Source organism: Lissotriton vulgaris, chromosome 5 (assembly GCF_964263255.1).
Source record: "Lissotriton vulgaris chromosome 5, aLisVul1.2, whole genome shotgun sequence".
In the NCBI taxonomy this organism is placed as follows: domain Eukaryota; kingdom Metazoa; phylum Chordata; class Amphibia; order Caudata; family Salamandridae; genus Lissotriton; species Lissotriton vulgaris.
In genome coordinates, this window is record NC_141693.1 from 737,128,747 (window position 1) to 737,151,985 (window position 23,239).

Below are 23,239 nucleotides of genomic sequence, written 5' to 3' on the forward strand. Positions count from 1 at the left end.
TGAGATTTCAGAAGTTATGCAGTAGGTTACTATCTGTGTTTGTAAGGCAAGTAGGAGGGGGAATGGTAAAGGACGCTGAACCACTCAAAGCATAAGGGCCTTTTTGAAAGTGGGCTGGGGATACAAAAATAGAGATTATCCCTGACACCAATCCATCTAGAGTGTCAGAGCCCAACATGCAAAGTGCAGGGGAAGTGGTTAAATGAGCTTTCTTCCGTGAGAATCAAACACTATCGTTCTAAAGTGAGATAGTGCATTTCAACCTCAAAGGCAGCAAATTCCTCAAATGGAACATTGCTAGCGCCAGGATCTAAAGCAGGCTTTCGTAGTGTTGAAGGTAGTCAGTTTTTTAAAAATATCATGACCAACACAATGTGATCCATATTACTTCCATATTGACAGAAAATATATTCAGGCACAGGCTCCCAATAGAAGGTAATGAGGACATTCAAATGCTGTGAACGTCTTTTTAATGCCTAAAGGAATGATTGTGAGTTTTACTTACCATATAAATTGGTCAAATGGTGCCGTATGCCGGAAGACTTGCTTTTTTTTTTTCTTCAGTCTCGGCAACGCAGAGAAATTCTGTGGTGAAACACTGCCCCTGCTGGCCATTCGGTATAATCTGCAGATGGAAAAGTCCACTGTTAGAACAATTTTTACAAAGGGTAAACAGATCAATACTATGGAGTCTATATTATTGTGAAAATCAACAGCTCATTAGAAAATCAAATCCCAATTAGTGTTTTTAACCTCCCATACTTCTTTGAATCCCACGCCTCACTTGCTAACACTCTCTAAACAACTGTAGCACATACATTGGGACACAGATATATTGATCTTTTTGCCAGCCAAGTGGCGGTGAACCCTTCTGAATTCATTTGTTTTAGGATATGGTACACTGGTAGAAATTAAGCCAGCTGATAAGTTGAGAGAGGAAGGGTTATGCTACAGTTAATGGGAATAATAAAATCAATGAATAGCATATTTACCATCCTCATTTTAGCCAATTTCTACCAGTTCAGCAATAGTAAAGTTGAGACTCTTCTGCTCAAACGTACGTTCATACAAATTCAGAAGTCTCAAAAAATGCCCCAATTTCTTTCATCTTAACATCTTAGTTTGCAGTAGGGCATCCTGTCTACCCTACTACTCATTTAATTACCAAGAAGAATGTATCCTACTGTTTAATAGGCAACAGAGTGGCCCTCATGTCAGACAACATCTTGTTTTTGCTTTATGATGTCAGCTTGCTAGGCAACAGAGTGGCCCTCAGGTCAGACAACATTCTTGCTTTAGCTTTATGATATCAGAGCACCAGTGGACAAATTGTTCTTGTGGGAGCTGACCACACAGGAGGATGAGATTTCAGAAGTTATGCAGTAGGTTACTATCTGTGTTTGTAAGGCAAGTAGGAGGGGGAATGGTAAAGGACGCTGAACCACTCAAAGCATAAGGGCCTTTTTGAAAGTGGGCTGGGGATACAAAAATAGAGATTATCCCTGACACCAATCCATCTAGAGTGTCAGAGCCCAACATGCAAAGTGCAGGGGAAGTGGTTAAATGAGCTTTCTTCCGTGAGAATCAAACACTATCGTTCTAAAGTGAGATAGTGCATTTCAACCTCAAAGGCAGCAAATTCCTCAAATGGAACATTGCTAGCGCCAGGATCTAAAGCAGGCTTTCGTAGTGTTGAAGGTAGTCAGTTTTTTTTAAATATCATGACCAACACAATGTGATCCATATTACTTCCATATTGACAGAAAATATATTCAGGCACAGGCTCCCAATAGAAGGTAATGAGGACATTCAAATGCTGTGAACGTCTTTTTAATGCCTAAAGGAATGATTGTGAGTTTTACTTACCATATAAATTGGTCAAATGATGCCGTATGCCGGAAGACTTGCTTTTTTTTTTTTTCTTCAGTCTCGGCAACGCAGAGAAATTCTGTGGTGAAACACTGCCCCTGCTGGCCATTCGGTATAATCTGCAGATGGAAAAGTCCACTGTTAGAACAATTTTTACAAAGGGTAAACAGATCAATACTATGGAGTCTATATTATTGTGAAAATCAACAGCTCATTAGAAAATCAAATCCCAATTAGTGTTTTTACCCTCCCATACTTCTTTGAATCCCACGCCTCACTTGCTAACACTCTCTAAACAACTGTAGCACATACATTGGGACACAGATATATTGATCTTTTTGCCAGCCAAGTGGCGGTGAACCCTTCTGAATTCATTTGTTTTAGGATATGGTACACTGGTAGAAATTAAGCCAGCTGATAAGTTGAGAGAGGAAGGGTTATGCTACAGTTAATGGGAATAATAAAATCAATGAATAGCATATTTACCATCCTCATTTTAGCCAATTTCTACCAGTTCAGCAATAGTAAAGTTGAGACTCTTCTGCTCAAACGTACGTTCATACAAATTCAGAAGTCTCAAAAAATGCCCCAATTTCTTTCATCTTAACATCTTAGTTTGCAGTAGGGCATCCTGTCTACCCTACTACTCATTTAATTACCAAGAAGAATGTATCATACTGTTTAATAGGCAACAGAGTGGCCCTCATGTCAGACAACATCTTGTTTTTGCTTTATGATGTCAGCTTGCTAGGCAACAGAGTGGCCCTCAGGTCAGACAACATTCTTGCTTTAGCTTTATGATATCAGAGCACCAGTGGACAAATTGTTCTTGTGGGAGCTGACCACACAGGAGGATGAGATTTCAGAAGTTATGCAGTAGGTTACTATCTGTGTTTGTAAGGCAAGTAGGAGGGGGAATGGTAAAGGACGCTGAACCACTCAAAGCATAAGGGCCTTTTTGAAAGTGAGCTGGGGATACAAAAATAGAGATTATCCCTGACACCAATCCATCTAGAGTGTCAGAGCCCAACATGCAAAGTGCAGGGGAAGTGGTTAAATGAGCTTTCTTCCGTGAGAATCAAACACTATCGTTCTAAAGTGAGATAGTGCATTTCAACCTCAAAGGCAGCAAATTCCTCAAATGGAACATTGCTAGCGCCAGGATCTAAAGCAGGCTTTCGTAGTGTTGAAGGTAGTCAGTTTTTTTTAAATATCATGACCAACACAATGTGATCCATATTACTTCCATATTGACAGAAAATATATTCAGGCACAGGCTCCCAATAGAAGGTAATGAGGACATTCAAATGCTGTGAACGTCTTTTTAATGCCTAAAGGAATGATTGTGAGTTTTACTTACCATATAAATTGGTCAAATGATGCCGTATGCCGGAAGACTTGCTTTTTTTTTTTTCTTCAGTCTCGGCAACGCAGAGAAATTCTGTGGTGAAACACTGCCCCTGCTGGCCATTCGGTATAATCTGCAGATGGAAAAGTCCACTGTTAGAACAATTTTTACAAAGGGTAAACAGATCAATACTATGGAGTCTATATTATTGTGAAAATCAACAGCTCATTAGAAAATCAAATCCCAATTAGTGTTTTTAACCTCCCATACTTCTTTGAATCCCACGCCTCACTTGCTAACACTCTCTAAACAACTGTAGCACATACATTGGGACACAGATATATTGATCTTTTTGCCAGCCAAGTGGCGGTGAACCCTTCTGAATTCATTTGTTTTAGGATATGGTACACTGGTAGAAATTAAGCCAGCTGATAAGTTGAGAGAGGAAGGGTTATGCTACAGTTAATGGGAATAATAAAATCAATGAATAGCATATTTACCATCCTCATTTTAGCCAATTTCTACCAGTTCAGTAATAGTAAAGTTGAGACTCTTCTGCTCAAACGTACGTTCATACAAATTCAGAAGTCTCAAAAAATGCCCCAATTTCTTTCATCTTAACATCTTAGTTTGCAGTAGGGCATCCTGTCTACCCTACTACTCATTTAATTACCAAGAAGAATGTATCCTACTGTTTAATAGGCAACAGAGTGGCCCTCATGTCAGACAACATCTTGTTTTTGCTTTATGATGTCAGCTTGCTAGGCAACAGAGTGGCCCTCAGGTCAGACAACATTCTTGCTTTAGCTTTATGATATCAGAGCACCAGTGGACAAATTGTTCTTGTGGGAGCTGACCACACAGGAGGATGAGATTTCAGAAGTTATGCAGTAGGTTACTATCTGTGTTTGTAAGGCAAGTAGGAGGGGGAATGGTAAAGGACGCTGAACCACTCAAAGCATAAGGGCCTTTTTGAAAGTGGGCTGGGGATACAAAAATAGAGATTATCCCTGACACCAATCCATCTAGAGTGTCAGAGCCCAACATGCAAAGTGCAGGGGAAGTGGTTAAATGAGCTTTCTTCCGTGAGAATCAAACACTATCGTTCTAAAGTGAGATAGTGCATTTCAACCTCAAAGGCAGCAAATTCCTCAAATGGAACATTGCTAGCGCCAGGATCTAAAGCAGGCTTTCGTAGTGTTGAAGGTAGTCAGTTTTTTTTAAATATCATGACCAACACAATGTGATCCATATTACTTCCATATTGACAGAAAATATATTCAGGCACAGGCTCCCAATAGAAGGTAATGAGGACATTCAAATGCTGTGAACGTCTTTTTAATGCCTAAAGGAATGATTGTGAGTTTTACTTACCATATAAATTGGTCAAATGATGCCGTATGCCGGAAGACTTGCTTTTTTTTTTTTTCTTCAGTCTCGGCAACGCAGAGAAATTCTGTGGTGAAACACTGCCCCTGCTGGCCATTCGGTATAATCTGCAGATGGAAAAGTCCACTGTTAGAACAATTTTTACAAAGGGTAAACAGATCAATACTATGGAGTCTATATTATTGTGAAAATCAACAGCTCATTAGAAAATCAAATCCCAATTAGTGTTTTTACCCTCCCATACTTCTTTGAATCCCACGCCTCACTTGCTAACACTCTCTAAACAACTGTAGCACATACATTGGGACACAGATATATTGATCTTTTTGCCAGCCAAGTGGCGGTGAACCCTTCTGAATTCATTTGTTTTAGGATATGGTACACTGGTAGAAATTAAGCCAGCTGATAAGTTGAGAGAGGAAGGGTTATGCTACAGTTAATGGGAATAATAAAATCAATGAATAGCATATTTACCATCCTCATTTTAGCCAATTTCTACCAGTTCAGCAATAGTAAAGTTGAGACTCTTCTGCTCAAACGTACGTTCATACAAATTCAGAAGTCTCAAAAAATGCCCCAATTTCTTTCATCTTAACATCTTAGTTTGCAGTAGGGCATCCTGTCTACCCTACTACTCATTTAATTACCAAGAAGAATGTATCATACTGTTTAATAGGCAACAGAGTGGCCCTCATGTCAGACAACATCTTGTTTTTGCTTTATGATGTCAGCTTGCTAGGCAACAGAGTGGCCCTCAGGTCAGACAACATTCTTGCTTTAGCTTTATGATATCAGAGCACCAGTGGACAAATTGTTCTTGTGGGAGCTGACCACACAGGAGGATGAGATTTCAGAAGTTATGCAGTAGGTTACTATCTGTGTTTGTAAGGCAAGTAGGAGGGGGAATGGTAAAGGACGCTGAACCACTCAAAGCATAAGGGCCTTTTTGAAAGTGAGCTGGGGATACAAAAATAGAGATTATCCCTGACACCAATCCATCTAGAGTGTCAGAGCCCAACATGCAAAGTGCAGGGGAAGTGGTTAAATGAGCTTTCTTCCGTGAGAATCAAACACTATCGTTCTAAAGTGAGATAGTGCATTTCAACCTCAAAGGCAGCAAATTCCTCAAATGGAACATTGCTAGCGCCAGGATCTAAAGCAGGCTTTCGTAGTGTTGAAGGTAGTCAGTTTTTTTTAAATATCATGACCAACACAATGTGATCCATATTACTTCCATATTGACAGAAAATATATTCAGGCACAGGCTCCCAATAGAAGGTAATGAGGACATTCAAATGCTGTGAACGTCTTTTTAATGCCTAAAGGAATGATTGTGAGTTTTACTTACCATATAAATTGGTCAAATGATGCCGTATGCCGGAAGACTTGCTTTTTTTTTTTTCTTCAGTCTCGGCAACGCAGAGAAATTCTGTGGTGAAACACTGCCCCTGCTGGCCATTCGGTATAATCTGCAGATGGAAAAGTCCACTGTTAGAACAATTTTTACAAAGGGTAAACAGATCAATACTATGGAGTCTATATTATTGTGAAAATCAACAGCTCATTAGAAAATCAAATCCCAATTAGTGTTTTTAACCTCCCATACTTCTTTGAATCCCACGCCTCACTTGCTAACACTCTCTAAACAACTGTAGCACATACATTGGGACACAGATATATTGATCTTTTTGCCAGCCAAGTGGCGGTGAACCCTTCTGAATTCATTTGTTTTAGGATATGGTACACTGGTAGAAATTAAGCCAGCTGATAAGTTGAGAGAGGAAGGGTTATGCTACAGTTAATGGGAATAATAAAATCAATGAATAGCATATTTACCATCCTCATTTTAGCCAATTTCTACCAGTTCAGTAATAGTAAAGTTGAGACTCTTCTGCTCAAACGTACGTTCATACAAATTCAGAAGTCTCAAAAAATGCCCCAATTTCTTTCATCTTAACATCTTAGTTTGCAGTAGGGCATCCTGTCTACCCTACTACTCATTTAATTACCAAGAAGAATGTATCCTACTGTTTAATAGGCAACAGAGTGGCCCTCATGTCAGACAACATCTTGTTTTTGCTTTATGATGTCAGCTTGCTAGGCAACAGAGTGGCCCTCAGGTCAGACAACATTCTTGCTTTAGCTTTATGATATCAGAGCACCAGTGGACCAATTGTTCTTGTGGGAGCTGACCACACAGGAGGATGAGATTTCAGAAGTTATGCAGTAGGTTACTATCTGTGTTTGTAAGGCAAGTAGGAGGGGGAATGGTAAAGGACGCTGAACCATTCAAAGCATAGGGGCCTTTTTGAAAGTGGGCTGGGGATACAAAAATAGAGATTATCCCTGACACCAATCCATCTAGAGTGTCAGAGCCCAACATGCAAAGTGCAGGGGAAGTGGTTAAATGAGCTTTCTTCCGTGAGAAGGAAACACTATCGTTCTAAAGTGAGATAGTGCATTTCAACCTCAAAGGCAGCAAATTCCTCAAATGGAACATTGCTAGCGCCAAGATCTAAAGCAGGCTTTCGTAGTGTTGAAGGTAGTCAGTTTTTTTTAAATATCATGACCAACAAATGTAATCCATATTACTTCCATATTGACAGAAAATATATTCAGGCACAGGCTCCCAATAGAAGGTAATGAGGACATTCAAATGCTGTGAACGTCTTTTTAATGCCTAAAGGAATGATTGTGAGTTTTACTTACCATATAAATTGGTCAAATGATGCCTTATGCCGGAAGACTTGCTTTTTTTTTTTTCTTCAGTCTCGGCAACGCAGAGAAATTCTGTGGTGAAACACTGCCCCTGCTGGCCATTCGGTATAATCTGCAGATGGAAAAGTCCACTGTTAGAACAATTTTTACAAAGGGTAAACAGATCAATACTATGGAGTCTATATTATTGTGAAAATCAACAGCTCATTAGAAAATCAAATCCCAATTAGTGTTTTTAACCTCCCATACTTCTTTGAATCCCACGCCTCACTTGCTAACACTCTCTAAACAACTGTAGGACATACATTGGGACACAGATATATTGATCTTTTTGCCAGCCAAGTGGCGGTGAACCCTTCTGAATTCATTTGTTTTAGGATATGGTACACTGGTAGAAATTAAGCCAGCTGATAAGTTGAGAGAGGAAGGGTTATGCTACAGTTAATGGGAATAATAAAATCAATGAATAGCATATTTACCATCCTCATTTTAGCCAATTTCTACCAGTTCAGCAATAGTAAAGTTGAGACTCTTCTGCTCAAACGTACGTTCATACAAATTCAGAAGTCTCAAAAAATGCCCCAATTTCTTTCATCTTAACATCTTAGTTTGCAGTAGGGCATCCTGTCTACCCTACTACTCATTTAATTACCAAGAAGAATGTATCCTACTGTTTAATAGGCAACAGAGTGGCCCTCATGTCAGACAACATCTTGTTTTTGCTTTATGATGTCAGCTTGCTAGGCAACAGAGTGGCCCTCAGGTCAGACAACATTCTTGCTTTAGCTTTATGATATCAGAGCACCAGTGGACAAATTGTTCTTGTGGGAGCTGACCACACAGGAGGATGAGATTTCAGAAGTTATGCAGTAGGTTACTATCTGTGTTTGTAAGGCAAGTAGGAGGGGGAATGGTAAAGGACGCTGAACCACTCAAAGCATAAGGGCCTTTTTGAAAGTGGGCTGGGGATACAAAAATAGAGATTATCCCTGACACCAATCCATCTAGAGTGTCAGAGCCCAACATGCAAAGTGCAGGGGAAGTGGTTAAATGAGCTTTCTTCCGTGAGAAGGAAACACTATCGTTCTAAAGTGAGATAGTGCATTTCAACCTCAAAGGCAGCAAATTCCTCAAATGGAACATTGCTAGCGCCAGGATCTAAAGCAGGCTTTCGTAGTGTTGAAGGTAGTCAGTTTTTTTTAAATATCATGACCAACACAATGTGATCCATATTACTTCCATATTGACAGAAAATATATTCAGGCACAGGCTCCCAATAGAAGGTAATGAGGACATTCAAATGCTGTGAGCGTCTTTTTAATGCCTAAAGGAATGATTGTGAGTTTTACTTACCATATAAATTGGTCAAATGATGCCGTATGCCGGAAGACTTGCTTTTTTTTTTTTCTTCAGTCTCGGCAACGCAGAGAAATTCTGTGGTGAAACACTGCCCCTGCTGGCCATTCGGTATAATCTGCAGATGGAAAAGTCCACTGTTAGAACAATTTTTACAAAGGGTAAACAGATCAATACTATGGAGTCTATATTATTGTGAAAATCAACAGCTCATTAGAAAATCAAATCCCAATTAGTGTTTTTAACCTCCCATACTTCTTTGAATCCCACGCCTCACTTGCTAACACTCTCTAAACAACTGTAGCACATACATTGGGACACAGATATATTGATCTTTTTGCCAGCCAAGTGGCGGTGAACCCTTCTGAATTCATTTGTTTTAGGATATGGTACACTGGTAGAAATTAAGCCAGCTGATAAGTTGAGAGAGGAAGGGTTATGCTACAGTTAATGGGAATAATAAAATCAATGAATAGCATATTTACCATCCTCATTTTAGCCAATTTCTACCAGTTCAGCAATAGTAAAGTTGAGACTCTTCTGCTCAAACGTACGTCCATACAAATTCAGAAGTCTCAAAAAATGCCCCAATTTCTTTCATCTTAACATCTTAGTTTGCAGTAGGGCATCCTGTCTACCCTACTACTCATTTAATTACCAAGAAGAATGTATCCTACTGTTTAATAGGCAACAGAGTGGCCCTCATGTCAGACAACATCTTGTTTTTGCTTTATGATGTCAGCTTGCTAGGCAACAGAGTGGCCCTCAGGTCAGACAACATTCTTGCTTTAGCTTTATGATATCAGAGCACCAGTGGACAAATTGTTCTTGTGGGAGCTGACCACACAGGAGGATGAGATTTCAGAAGTTATGCAGTAGGTTACTATCTGTGTTTGTAAGGCAAGTAGGAGGGGGAATGGTAAAGGACGCTGAACCACTCAAAGCATAGGGGCCTTTTTGAAAGTGGGCTGGGGATACAAAAATAGAGATTATCCCTGACACCAATCCATCTAGAGTGTCAGAGCCCAACATGCAAAGTGCAGGGGAAGTGGTTAAATGAGCTTTCTTCCGTGAGAATCAAACACTATCGTTCTAAAGTGAGATAGTGCATTTCAACCTCAAAGGCAGCAAATTCCTCAAATGGAACATTGCTTGCGCCAGGATCTAAAGCAGGCTTTCGTAGTGTTGAAGGTAGTCAGTTTTTTTTAAATATCATGACCAACACAATGTGATCCATATTACTTCCATATTGACAGAAAATATATTCAGGCACAGGCTCCCAATAGAAGGTAATGAGGACATTCAAATGCTGTGAGCGTCTTTTTAATGCCTAAAGGAATGATTGTGAGTTTTACTTACCATATAAATTGGTCAAATGATGCCGTATGCCGGAAGACTTGCTTTTTTTTTTTCTTCAGTCTCAGCAACGCAGAGAAATTCTGTGGTGAAACACTGCCCCTGCTGGCCATTCGGTATAATCTGCAGATGGAAAAGTCCACTGTTAGAACAATTTTTACAAAGGGTAAACAGATCAATACTATGGAGTCTATATTATTGTGAAAATCAACAGCTCATTAGAAAATCAAATCCCAATTAGTGTTTTTAACCTCCCATACTTCTTTGAATCCCACGCCTCACTTGCTAACACTCTCTAAACAACTGTAGCACATACATTGGGACACAGATATATTGATCTTTTTGCCAGCCAAGTGGCGGTGAACCCTTCTGAATTCATTTGTTTTAGGATATGGTACACTGGTAGAAATTAAGCCAGCTGATAAGTTGAGAGAGGAAGGGTTATGCTACAGTTAATGGGAATAATAAAATCAATGAATAGCATATTTACCATCCTCATTTTAGCCAATTTCTACCAGTTCAGCAATAGTAAAGTTGAGACTCTTCTGCTCAAACGTACGTCCATACAAATTCAGAAGTCTCAAAAAATGCCCCAATTTCTTTCATCTTAACATCTTAGTTTGCAGTAGGGCATCCTGTCTACCCTACTACTCATTTAATTACCAAGAAGAATGTATCCTACTGTTTAATAGGCAACAGAGTGGCCCTCATGTCAGACAACATCTTGTTTTTGCTTTATGATGTCAGCTTGCTAGGCAACAGAGTGGCCCTCAGGTCAGACAACATTCTTGCTTTAGCTTTATGATATCAGAGCACCAGTGGACAAATTGTTCTTGTGGGAGCTGACCACACAGGAGGATGAGATTTCAGAAGTTATGCAGTAGGTTACTATCTGTGTTTGTAAGGCAAGTAGGAGGGGGAATGGTAAAGGACGCTGAACCACTCAAAGCATAGGGGCCTTTTTGAAAGTGGGCTGGGGATACAAAAATAGAGATTATCCCTGACACCAATCCATCTAGAGTGTCAGAGCCCAACATGCAAAGTGCAGGGGAAGTGGTTAAATGAGCTTTCTTCCGTGAGAATCAAACACTATCGTTCTAAAGTGAGATAGTGCATTTCAACCTCAAAGGCAGCAAATTCCTCAAATGGAACATTGCTAGCGCCAGGATCTAAAGCAGGCTTTCGTAGTGTTGAAGGTAGTCAGTTTTTTTTAAATATCATGACCAACACAATGTGATCCATATTACTTCCATATTGACAGAAAATATATTCAGGCACAGGCTCCCAATAGAAGGTAATGAGGACATTCAAATGCTGTGAGCGTCTTTTTAATGCCTAAAGGAATGATTGTGAGTTTTACTTACCATATAAATTGGTCAAATGATGCCGTATGCCGGAAGACTTGCTTTTTTTTTTTTCTTCAGTCTCGGCAACGCAGAGAAATTCTGTGGTGAAACACTGCCCCTGCTGGCCATTCGGTATAATCTGCAGATGGAAAAGTCCACTGTTAGAACAATTTTTACAAAGGGTAAACAGATCAATACTATGGAGTCTATATTATTGTGAAAATCAACAGCTCATTAGAAAATCAAATCCCAATTAGTGTTTTTAACCTCCCATACTTCTTTGAATCCCACGCCTCACTTGCTAACACTCTCTAAACAACTGTAGCACATACATTGGGACACAGATATATTGATCTTTTTGCCAGCCAAGTGGCGGTGAACCCTTCTGAATTCATTTGTTTTAGGATATGGTACACTGGTAGAAATTAAGCCAGCTGATAAGTTGAGAGAGGAAGGGTTATGCTACAGTTAATGGGAATAATAAAATCAATGAATAGCATATTTACCATCCTCATTTTAGCCAATTTCTACCAGTTCAGCAATAGTAAAGTTGAGACTCTTCTGCTCAAACGTACGTTCATACAAATTCAGAAGTCTCAAAAAATGCCCCAATTTCTTTCATCTTAACATCTTAGTTTGCAGTAGGGCATCCTGTCTACCCTACTACTCATTTAATTACCAAGAAGAATGTATCCTACTGTTTAATAGGCAACAGAGTGGCCCTCATGTCAGACAACATCTTGTTTTTGCTTTATGATGTCAGCTTGCTAGGCAACAGAGTGGCCCTCAGGTCAGACAACATTCTTGCTTTAGCTTTATGATATCAGAGCACCAGTGGACAAATTGTTCTTGTGGGAGCTGACCACACAGGAGGATGAGATTTCAGAAGTTATGCAGTAGGTTACTATCTGTGTTTGTAAGGCAAGTAGGAGGGGGAATGGTAAAGGACGCTGAACCACTCAAAGCATAGGGGCCTTTTTGAAAGTGGGCTGGGGATACAAAAATAGAGATTATCCCTGACACCAATCCATCTAGAGTGTCAGAGCCCAACATGCAAAGTGCAGGGGAAGTGGTTAAATGAGCTTTCTTCCGTGAGAATCAAACACTATCGTTCTAAAGTGAGATAGTGCATTTCAACCTCAAAGGCAGCAAATTCCTCAAATGGAACATTGCTAGCGCCAGGATCTAAAGCAGGCTTTCGTAGTGTTGAAGGTAGTCAGTTTTTTTTAAATATCATGACCAACACAATGTGATCCATATTACTTCCATATTGACAGAAAATATATTCAGGCACAGGCTCCCAATAGAAGGTAATGAGGACATTCAAATGCTGTGAGCGTCTTTTTAATGCCTAAAGGAATGATTGTGAGTTTTACTTACCATATAAATTGGTCAAATGATGCCGTATGCCGGAAGACTTGCTTTTTTTTTTTTCTTCAGTCTCGGCAACGCAGAGAAATTCTGTGGTGAAACACTGCCCCTGCTGGCCATTCGGTATAATCTGCAGATGGAAAAGTCCACTGTTAGAACAATTTTTACAAAGGGTAAACAGATCAATACTATGGAGTCTATATTATTGTGAAAATCAACAGCTCATTAGAAAATCAAATCCCAATTAGTGTTTTTAACCTCCCATACTTCTTTGAATCCCACGCCTCACTTGCTAACACTCTCTAAACAACTGTAGCACATACATTGGGACACAGATATATTGATCTTTTTGCCAGCCAAGTGGCGGTGAACCCTTCTGAATTCATTTGTTTTAGGATATGGTACACTGGTAGAAATTAAGCCAGCTGATAAGTTGAGAGAGGAAGGGTTATGCTACAGTTAATGGGAATAATAAAATCAATGAATAGCATATTTACCATCCTCATTTTAGCCAATTTCTACCAGTTCAGCAATAGTAAAGTTGAGACTCTTCTGCTCAAACGTACGTTCATACAAATTCAGAAGTCTCAAAAAATGCCCCAATTTCTTTCATCTTAACATCTTAGTTTGCAGTAGGGCATCCTGTCTACCCTACTACTCATTTAATTACCAAGAAGAATGTATCCTACTGTTTAATAGGCAACAGAGTGGCCCTCATGTCAGACAACATCTTGTTTTTGCTTTATGATGTCAGCTTGCTAGGCAACAGAGTGGCCCTCAGGTCAGACAACATTCTTGCTTTAGCTTTGTGATATCAGAGCACCAGTGGACAAATTGTTCTTGTGGGAGCTGACCACACAGGAGGATGAGATTTCAGAAGTTATGCAGTAGGTTACTATCTGTGTTTGTAAGGCAAGTAGGAGGGGGAATGGTAAAGGACGCTGAACCACTCAAAGCATAGGGGCCTTTTTGAAAGTGGGCTGGGGATACAAAAATAGAGATTATCCCTGACACCAATCCATCTAGAGTGTCAGAGCCCAACATGCAAAGTGCAGGGGAAGTGGTTAAATGAGCTTTCTTCCGTGAGAATCAAACACTATCGTTCTAAAGTGAGATAGTGCATTTCAACCTCAAAGGCAGCAAATTCCTCAAATGGAACATTGCTAGCGCCAGGATCTAAAGCAGGCTTTCGTAGTGTTGAAGGTAGTCAGTTTTTTTTAAATATCATGACCAACACAATGTGATCCATATTACTTCCATATTGACAGAAAATATATTCAGGCACAGGCTCCCAATAGAAGGTAATGAGGACATTCAAATGCTGTGAGCGTCTTTTTAATGCCTAAAGGAATGATTGTGAGTTTTACTTACCATATAAATTGGTCAAATGATGCCGTATGCCGGAAGACTTGCTTTTTTTTTTTCTTCAGTCTCGGCAACGCAGAGAAATTCTGTGGTGAAACACTGCCCCTGCTGGCCATTCGGTATAATCTGCAGATGGAAAAGTCCACTGTTAGAACAATTTTTACAAAGGGTAAACAGATCAATACTATGGAGTCTATATTATTGTGAAAATCAACAGCTCATTAGAAAATCAAATCCCAATTAGTGTTTTTAACCTCCCATACTTCTTTGAATCCCACGCCTCACTTGCTAACACTCTCTAAACAACTGTAGCACATACATTGGGACACAGATATATTGATCTTTTTGCCAGCCAAGTGGCGGTGAACCCTTCTGAATTCATTTGTTTTAGGATATGGTACACTGGTAGAAATTAAGCCAGCTGATAAGTTGAGAGAGGAAGGGTTATGCTACAGTTAATGGGAATAATAAAATCAATGAATAGCATATTTACCATCCTCATTTTAGCCAATTTCTACCAGTTCAGCAATAGTAAAGTTGAGACTCTTCTGCTCAAACGTACGTTCATACAAATTCAGAAGTCTCAAAAAATGCCCCAATTTCTTTCATCTTAACATCTTAGTTTGCAGTAGGGCATCCTGTCTACCCTACTACTCATTTAATTACCAAGAAGAATGTATCCTACTGTTTAATAGGCAACAGAGTGGCCCTCATGTCAGACAACATCTTGTTTTTGCTTTATGATGTCAGCTTGCTAGGCAACAGAGTGGCCCTCAGGTCAGACAACATTCTTGCTTTAGCTTTATGATATCAGAGCACCAGTGGACAAATTGTTCTTGTGGGAGCTGACCACACAGGAGGATGAGATTTCAGAAGTTATGCAGTAGGTTACTATCTGTGTTTGTAAGGCAAGTAGGAGGGGGAATGGTAAAGGACGCTGAACCACTCAAAGCATAGGGGCCTTTTTGAAAGTGGGCTGGGGATACAAAAATAGAGATTATCCCTGACACCAATCCATCTAGAGTGTCAGAGCCCAACATGCAAAGTGCAGGGGAAGTGGTTAAATGAGCTTTCTTCCGTGAGAATCAAACACTATCGTTCTAAAGTGAGATAGTGCATTTCAACCTCAAAGGCAGCAAATTCCTCAAATGGAACATTGCTAGCGCCAGGATCTAAAGCAGGCTTTCGTAGTGTTGAAGGTAGTCAGTTTTTTTTAAATATCATGACCAACACAATGTGATCCATATTACTTCCATATTGACAGAAAATATATTCAGGCACAGGCTCCCAATAGAAGGTAATGAGGACATTCAAATGCTGTGAACGTCTTTTTAATGCCTAAAGGAATGATTGTGAGTTTTACTTACCATATAAATTGGTCAAATGATGCCTTATGCCGGAAGACTTGCTTTTTTTTTTTCTTCAGTCTCGGCAATGCAGAGAAATTCTGTGGTGAAACACTGCCCCTGCTGGCCATTCGGTATAATCTGCAGATGGAAAAGTCCACTGTTAGAACAATTTTTACAAAGGGTAAACAGATCAATACTATGGAGTCTATATTATTGTGAAAATCAACAGCTCATTAGAAAATCAAATCCCAATTAGTGTTTTTAACCTCCCATACTTCTTTGAATCCCACGCCTCACTTGCTAACACTCTCTAAACAACTGTAGCACATACATTGGGACACAGATATATTGATCTTTTTGCCAGCCAAGTGGCAGTGAACCCTTCTGAATTCATTTGTTTTAGGATATGATACCCTGGTAGAAATTAAGCCAGCTGATAAGTTGAGAGAGGAAGGGTTATGCTACAGTTAATGGGAATAATAAAATCAATGAATAGCATATTTACCATCCTCATTTTAGCCAATTTCTACCAGTTCAGCAATAGTAAAGTTGAGACTCTTCTGCTCAAACGTACGTTCATACAAATTCAGAAGTCTCAAAAAATGCCCCAATTTCTTTCATCTTAACATCTTAGTTTGCAGTAGGGCATCCTGTCTACCCTACTACTCATTTAATTACCAAGAAGAATGTATCCTACTGTTTAATAGGCAACAGAGTGGCCCTCATGTCAGACAACATCTTGTTTTTGCTTTATGATGTCAGCTTGCTAGGCAACAGAGTGGCCCTCAGGTCAGACAACATTCTTGCTTTAGCTTTATGATATCAGAGCACCAGTGGACCAATTGTTCTTGTGGGAGCTGACCACACAGGAGGATGAGATTTCAGAAGTTATGCAGTAGGTTACTATCTGTGTTTGTAAGGCAAGTAGGAGGGGGAATGGTAAAGGACGCTGAACCATTCAAAGCATAGGGGCCTTTTTGAAAGTGGGCTGGGGATACAAAAATAGAGATTATCCCTGACACCAATCCATCTAGAGTGTCAGAGCCCAACATGCAAAGTGCAGGGGAAGTGGTTAAATGAGCTTTCTTCCGTGAGAAGGAAACACTATCGTTCTAAAGTGAGATAGTGCATTTCAACCTCAAAGGCAGCAAATTCCTCAAATGGAACATTGCTAGCGCCAAGATCTAAAGCAGGCTTTCGTAGTGTTGAAGGTAGTCAGTTTTTTTTAAATATCATGACCAACACAATGTGATCCATATTACTTCCATATTGACAGAAAATATATTCAGGCACAGGCTCCCAATAGAAGGTAATGAGGACATTCAAATGCTGTGAACGTCTTTTTAATGCCTAAAGGAATGATTGTGAGTTTTACTTACCATATAAATTGGTCAAATGATGCCTTATGCCGGAAGACTTGCTTTTTTTTTTTTCTTCAGTCTCGGCAACGCAGAGAAATTCTGTGGTGAAACACTGCCCCTGCTGGCCATTCGGTATAATCTGCAGATGGAAAAGTCCACTGTTAGAACAATTTTTACAAAGGGTAAACAGATCAATACTATGGAGTCTATATTATTGTGAAAATCAACAGCTCATTAGAAAATCAAATCCCAATTAGTGTTTTTAACCTCCCATACTTCTTTGAATCCCACGCCTCACTTGCTAACATTCTCTAAACAACTGTAGCACATACATTGGGACACAGATATATTGATCTTTTTGCCAGCCAAGTGGCGGTGAACCCTTCTGAATTCATTTGTTTTAGGATATGGTACACTGGTAGAAATTAAGCCAGCTGATAAGTTGAGAGAGGAAGGGTTATGCTACAGTTAATGGGAATAATAAAATCAATGAATAGCATATTTACCATCCTCATTTTAGCCAATTTCTACCAGTTCAGCAATAGTAAAGTTGAGACTCTTCTGCTCAAACGTACGTTCATACAAATTCAGAAGTCTCAAAAAATGCCCCAATTTCTTTCATCTTAACATCTTAGTTTGCAGTAGGGCATCCTGTCTACCCTACTACTCATTTAATTACCAAGAAGAATGTATCCTACTGTTTAATAGGCAACAGAGTGGCCCTCATGTCAGACAACATCTTGTTTTTGCTTTATGATGTCAGCTTGCTAGGCAACAGAGTGGCCCTCAGGTCAGACAACATTCTTGCTTTAGCTTTATGATATCAGAGCACCAGTGGACAAATTGTTCTTGTGGGAGCTGACCACACAGGAGGATGAGATTTCAGAAGTTATGCAGTAGGTTACTATCTGTGTTTGTAAGGCAAGTAGGAGGGGGAATGGTAAAGGACGCTGAACCACTCAAAGCATAAGGGCCTTTTTGAAAGTGGGCTGGGGATACAAAAATAGAGATTATCCCTGACACCAATCCATCTAGAGTGTCAGAGCCCAACATGCAAAGTGCAGGGGAAGTGGTTAAATGAGCTTTCTTCCGTGAGAATCAAACACTATCGTTCTAAAGTGAGATAGTGCATTTCAACCTCAAAGGCAGCAAATTCCTCAAATGGAACATTGCTAGCGCCAGGATCTAAAGCAGGCTTTCGTAGTGTTGAAGGTAGTCAGTTTTTTTAAAATATCATGACCAACACAATGTGATCCATATTACTTCCATATTGACAGAAAATATATTCAGGCACAGGCTCCCAATAGAAGGTAATGAGGACATTCAAATGCTGTGAACGTCTTTTTAATGCCTAAAGGAATGATTGTGAGTTTTACTTACCATATAAATTGGTCAAATGGTGCCGTATGCCGGAAGACTTGCTTTTTTTTTTTCTTCAGTCTCGGCAACGCAGAGAAATTCTGTGGTGAAACACTGCCCCTGCTGGCCATTCGGTATAATCTGCAGATGGAAAAGTCCACTGTTAGAACAATTTTTACAAAGGGTAAACAGATCAATACTATGGAGTCTATATTATTGTGAAAATCAACAGCTCATTAGAAAATCAAATCCCAATTAGTGTTTTTAACCTCCCATACTTCTTTGAATCCCACGCCTCACTTGCTAACACTCTCTAAACAACTGTAGCACATACATTGGGACACAGATATATTGATCTTTTTGCCAGCCAAGTGGCGGTGAACCCTTCTGAATTCATTTGTTTTAGGATATGGTACACTGGTAGAAATTAAGCCAGCTGATAAGTTGAGAGAGGAAGGGTTATGCTACAGTTAATGGGAATAATAAAATCAATGAATAGCATATTTACCATCCTCATTTTAGCCAATTTCTACCAGTTCAGCAATAGTAAAGTTGAGACTCTTCTGCTCAAACGTACGTTCATACAAATTCAGAAGTCTCAAAAAATGCCCCAATTTCTTTCATCTTAACATCTTAGTTTGCAGTAGGGCATCCTGTCTACCCTACTACTCATTTAATTACCAAGAAGAATGTATCCTACTGTTTAATAGGCAACAGAGTGGCCCTCATGTCAGACAACATCTTGTTTTTGCTTTATGATGTCAGCTTGCTAGGCAACAGAGTGGCCCTCAGGTCAGACAACATTCTTGCTTTAGCTTTATGATATCAGAGCACCAGTGGACAAATTGTTCTTGTGGGAGCTGACCACACAGGAGGATGAGATTTCAGAAGTTATGCAGTAGGTTACTATCTGTGTTTGTAAGGCAAGTAGGAGGGGGAATGGTAAAGGACGCTGAACCACTCAAAGCATAAGGGCCTTTTTGAAAGTGGGCTGGGGATACAAAAATAGAGATTATCCCTGACACCAATCCATCTAGAGTGTCAGAGCCCAACATGCAAAGTGCAGGGGAAGTGGTTAAATGAGCTTTCTTCCGTGAGAATCAAACACTATCGTTCTAAAGTGAGATAGTGCATTTCAACCTCAAAGGCAGCAAATTCCTCAAATGGAACATTGCTAGCGCCAGGATCTAAAGCAGGCTTTCGTAGTGTTGAAGGTAGTCAGTTTTTTTTAAATATCATGACCAACACAATGTGATCCATATTACTTCCATATTGACAGAAAATATATTCAGGCACAGGCTCCCAATAGAAGGTAATGAGGACATTCAAATGCTGTGAACGTCTTTTTAATGCCTAAAGGAATGATTGTGAGTTTTACTTACCATATAAATTGGTCAAATGATGCCGTATGCCGGAAGACTTGCTTTTTTTTTTTTTCTTCAGTCTCGGCAACGCAGAGAAATTCTGTGGTGAAACACTGCCCCTGCTGGCCATTCGGTATAATCTGCAGATGGAAAAGTCCACTGTTAGAACAATTTTTACAAAGGGTAAACAGATCAATACTATGGAGTCTATATTATTGTGAAAATCAACAGCTCATTAGAAAATCAAATCCCAATTAGTGTTTTTACCCTCCCATACTTCTTTGAATCCCACGCCTCACTTGCTAACACTCTCTAAACAACTGTAGCACATACATTGGGACACAGATATATTGATCTTTTTGCCAGCCAAGTGGCGGTGAACCCTTCTGAATTCATTTGTTTTAGGATATGGTACACTGGTAGAAATTAAGCCAGCTGATAAGTTGAGAGAGGAAGGGTTATGCTACAGTTAATGGGAATAATAAAATCAATGAATAGCATATTTACCATCCTCATTTTAGCCAATTTCTACCAGTTCAGCAATAGTAAAGTTGAGACTCTTCTGCTCAAACGTACGTTCATACAAATTCAGAAGTCTCAAAAAATGCCCCAATTTCTTTCATCTTAACATCTTAGTTTGCAGTAGGGCATCCTGTCTACCCTACTACTCATTTAATTACCAAGAAGAATGTATCATACTGTTTAATAGGCAACAGAGTGGCCCTCATGTCAGACAACATCTTGTTTTTGCTTTATGATGTCAGCTTGCTAGGCAACAGAGTGGCCCTCAGGTCAGACAACATTCTTGCTTTAGCTTTATGATATCAGAGCACCAGTGGACAAATTGTTCTTGTGGGAGCTGACCACACAGGAGGATGAGATTTCAGAAGTTATGCAGTAGGTTACTATCTGTGTTTGTAAGGCAAGTAGGAGGGGGAATGGTAAAGGACGCTGAACCACTCAAAGCATAAGGGCCTTTTTGAAAGTGAGCTGGGGATACAAAAATAGAGATTATCCCTGACACCAATCCATCTAGAGTGTCAGAGCCCAACATGCAAAGTGCAGGGGAAGTGGTTAAATGAGCTTTCTTCCGTGAGAATCAAACACTATCGTTCTAAAGTGAGATAGTGCATTTCAACCTCAAAGGCAGCAAATTCCTCAAATGGAACATTGCTAGCGCCAGGATCTAAAGCAGGCTTTCGTAGTGTTGAAGGTAGTCAGTTTTTTTTAAATATCATGACCAACACAATGTGATCCATATTACTTCCATATTGACAGAAAATATATTCAGGCACAGGCTCCCAATAGAAGGTAATGAGGACATTCAAATGCTGTGAACGTCTTTTTAATGCCTAAAGGAATGATTGTGAGTTTTACTTACCATATAAATTGGTCAAATGATGCCGTATGCCGGAAGACTTGCTTTTTTTTTTTTCTTCAGTCTCGGCAACGCAGAGAAATTCTGTGGTGAAACACTGCCCCTGCTGGCCATTCGGTATAATCTGCAGATGGAAAAGTCCACTGTTAGAACAATTTTTACAAAGGGTAAACAGATCAATACTATGGAGTCTATATTATTGTGAAAATCAACAGCTCATTAGAAAATCAAATCCCAATTAGTGTTTTTAACCTCCCATACTTCTTTGAATCCCACGCCTCACTTGCTAACACTCTCTAAACAACTGTAGCACATACATTGGGACACAGATATATTGATCTTTTTGCCAGCCAAGTGGCGGTGAACCCTTCTGAATTCATTTGTTTTAGGATATGGTACACTGGTAGAAATTAAGCCAGCTGATAAGTTGAGAGAGGAAGGGTTATGCTACAGTTAATGGGAATAATAAAATCAATGAATAGCATATTTACCATCCTCATTTTAGCCAATTTCTACCAGTTCAGTAATAGTAAAGTTGAGACTCTTCTGCTCAAACGTACGTTCATACAAATTCAGAAGTCTCAAAAAATGCCCCAATTTCTTTCATCTTAACATCTTAGTTTGCAGTAGGGCATCCTGTCTACCCTACTACTCATTTAATTACCAAGAAGAATGTATCCTACTGTTTAATAGGCAACAGAGTGGCCCTCATGTCAGACAACATCTTGTTTTTGCTTTATGATGTCAGCTTGCTAGGCAACAGAGTGGCCCTCAGGTCAGACAACATTCTTGCTTTAGCTTTATGATATCAGAGCACCAGTGGACCAATTGTTCTTGTGGGAGCTGACCACACAGGAGGATGAGATTTCAGAAGTTATGCAGTAGGTTACTATCTGTGTTTGTAAGGCAAGTAGGAGGGGGAATGGTAAAGGACGCTGAACCATTCAAAGCATAGGGGCCTTTTTGAAAGTGGGCTGGGGATACAAAAATAGAGATTATCCCTGACACCAATCCATCTAGAGTGTCAGAGCCCAACATGCAAAGTGCAGGGGAAGTGGTTAAATGAGCTTTCTTCCGTGAGAAGGAAACACTATCGTTCTAAAGTGAGATAGTGCATTTCAACCTCAAAGGCAGCAAATTCCTCAAATGGAACATTGCTAGCGCCAAGATCTAAAGCAGGCTTTCGTAGTGTTGAAGGTAGTCAGTTTTTTTTAAATATCATGACCAACAAATGTAATCCATATTACTTCCATATTGACAGAAAATATATTCAGGCACAGGCTCCCAATAGAAGGTAATGAGGACATTCAAATGCTGTGAACGTCTTTTTAATGCCTAAAGGAATGATTGTGAGTTTTACTTACCATATAAATTGGTCAAATGATGCCTTATGCCGGAAGACTTGCTTTTTTTTTTTTCTTCAGTCTCGGCAACGCAGAGAAATTCTGTGGTGAAACACTGCCCCTGCTGGCCATTCGGTATAATCTGCAGATGGAAAAGTCCACTGTTAGAACAATTTTTACAAAGGGTAAACAGATCAATACTATGGAGTCTATATTATTGTGAAAATCAACAGCTCATTAGAAAATCAAATCCCAATTAGTGTTTTTAACCTCCCATACTTCTTTGAATCCCACGCCTCACTTGCTAACACTCTCTAAACAACTGTAGGACATACATTGGGACACAGATATATTGATCTTTTTGCCAGCCAAGTGGCGGTGAACCCTTCTGAATTCATTTGTTTTAGGATATGGTACACTGGTAGAAATTAAGCCAGCTGATAAGTTGAGAGAGGAAGGGTTATGCTACAGTTAATGGGAATAATAAAATCAATGAATAGCATATTTACCATCCTCATTTTAGCCAATTTCTACCAGTTCAGCAATAGTAAAGTTGAGACTCTTCTGCTCAAACGTACGTTCATACAAATTCAGAAGTCTCAAAAAATGCCCCAATTTCTTTCATCTTAACATCTTAGTTTGCAGTAGGGCATCCTGTCTACCCTACTACTCATTTAATTACCAAGAAGAATGTATCCTACTGTTTAATAGGCAACAGAGTGGCCCTCATGTCAGACAACATCTTGTTTTTGCTTTATGATGTCAGCTTGCTAGGCAACAGAGTGGCCCTCAGGTCAGACAACATTCTTGCTTTAGCTTTATGATATCAGAGCACCAGTGGACAAATTGTTCTTGTGGGAGCTGACCACACAGGAGGATGAGATTTCAGAAGTTATGCAGTAGGTTACTATCTGTGTTTGTAAGGCAAGTAGGAGGGGGAATGGTAAAGGACGCTGAACCACTCAAA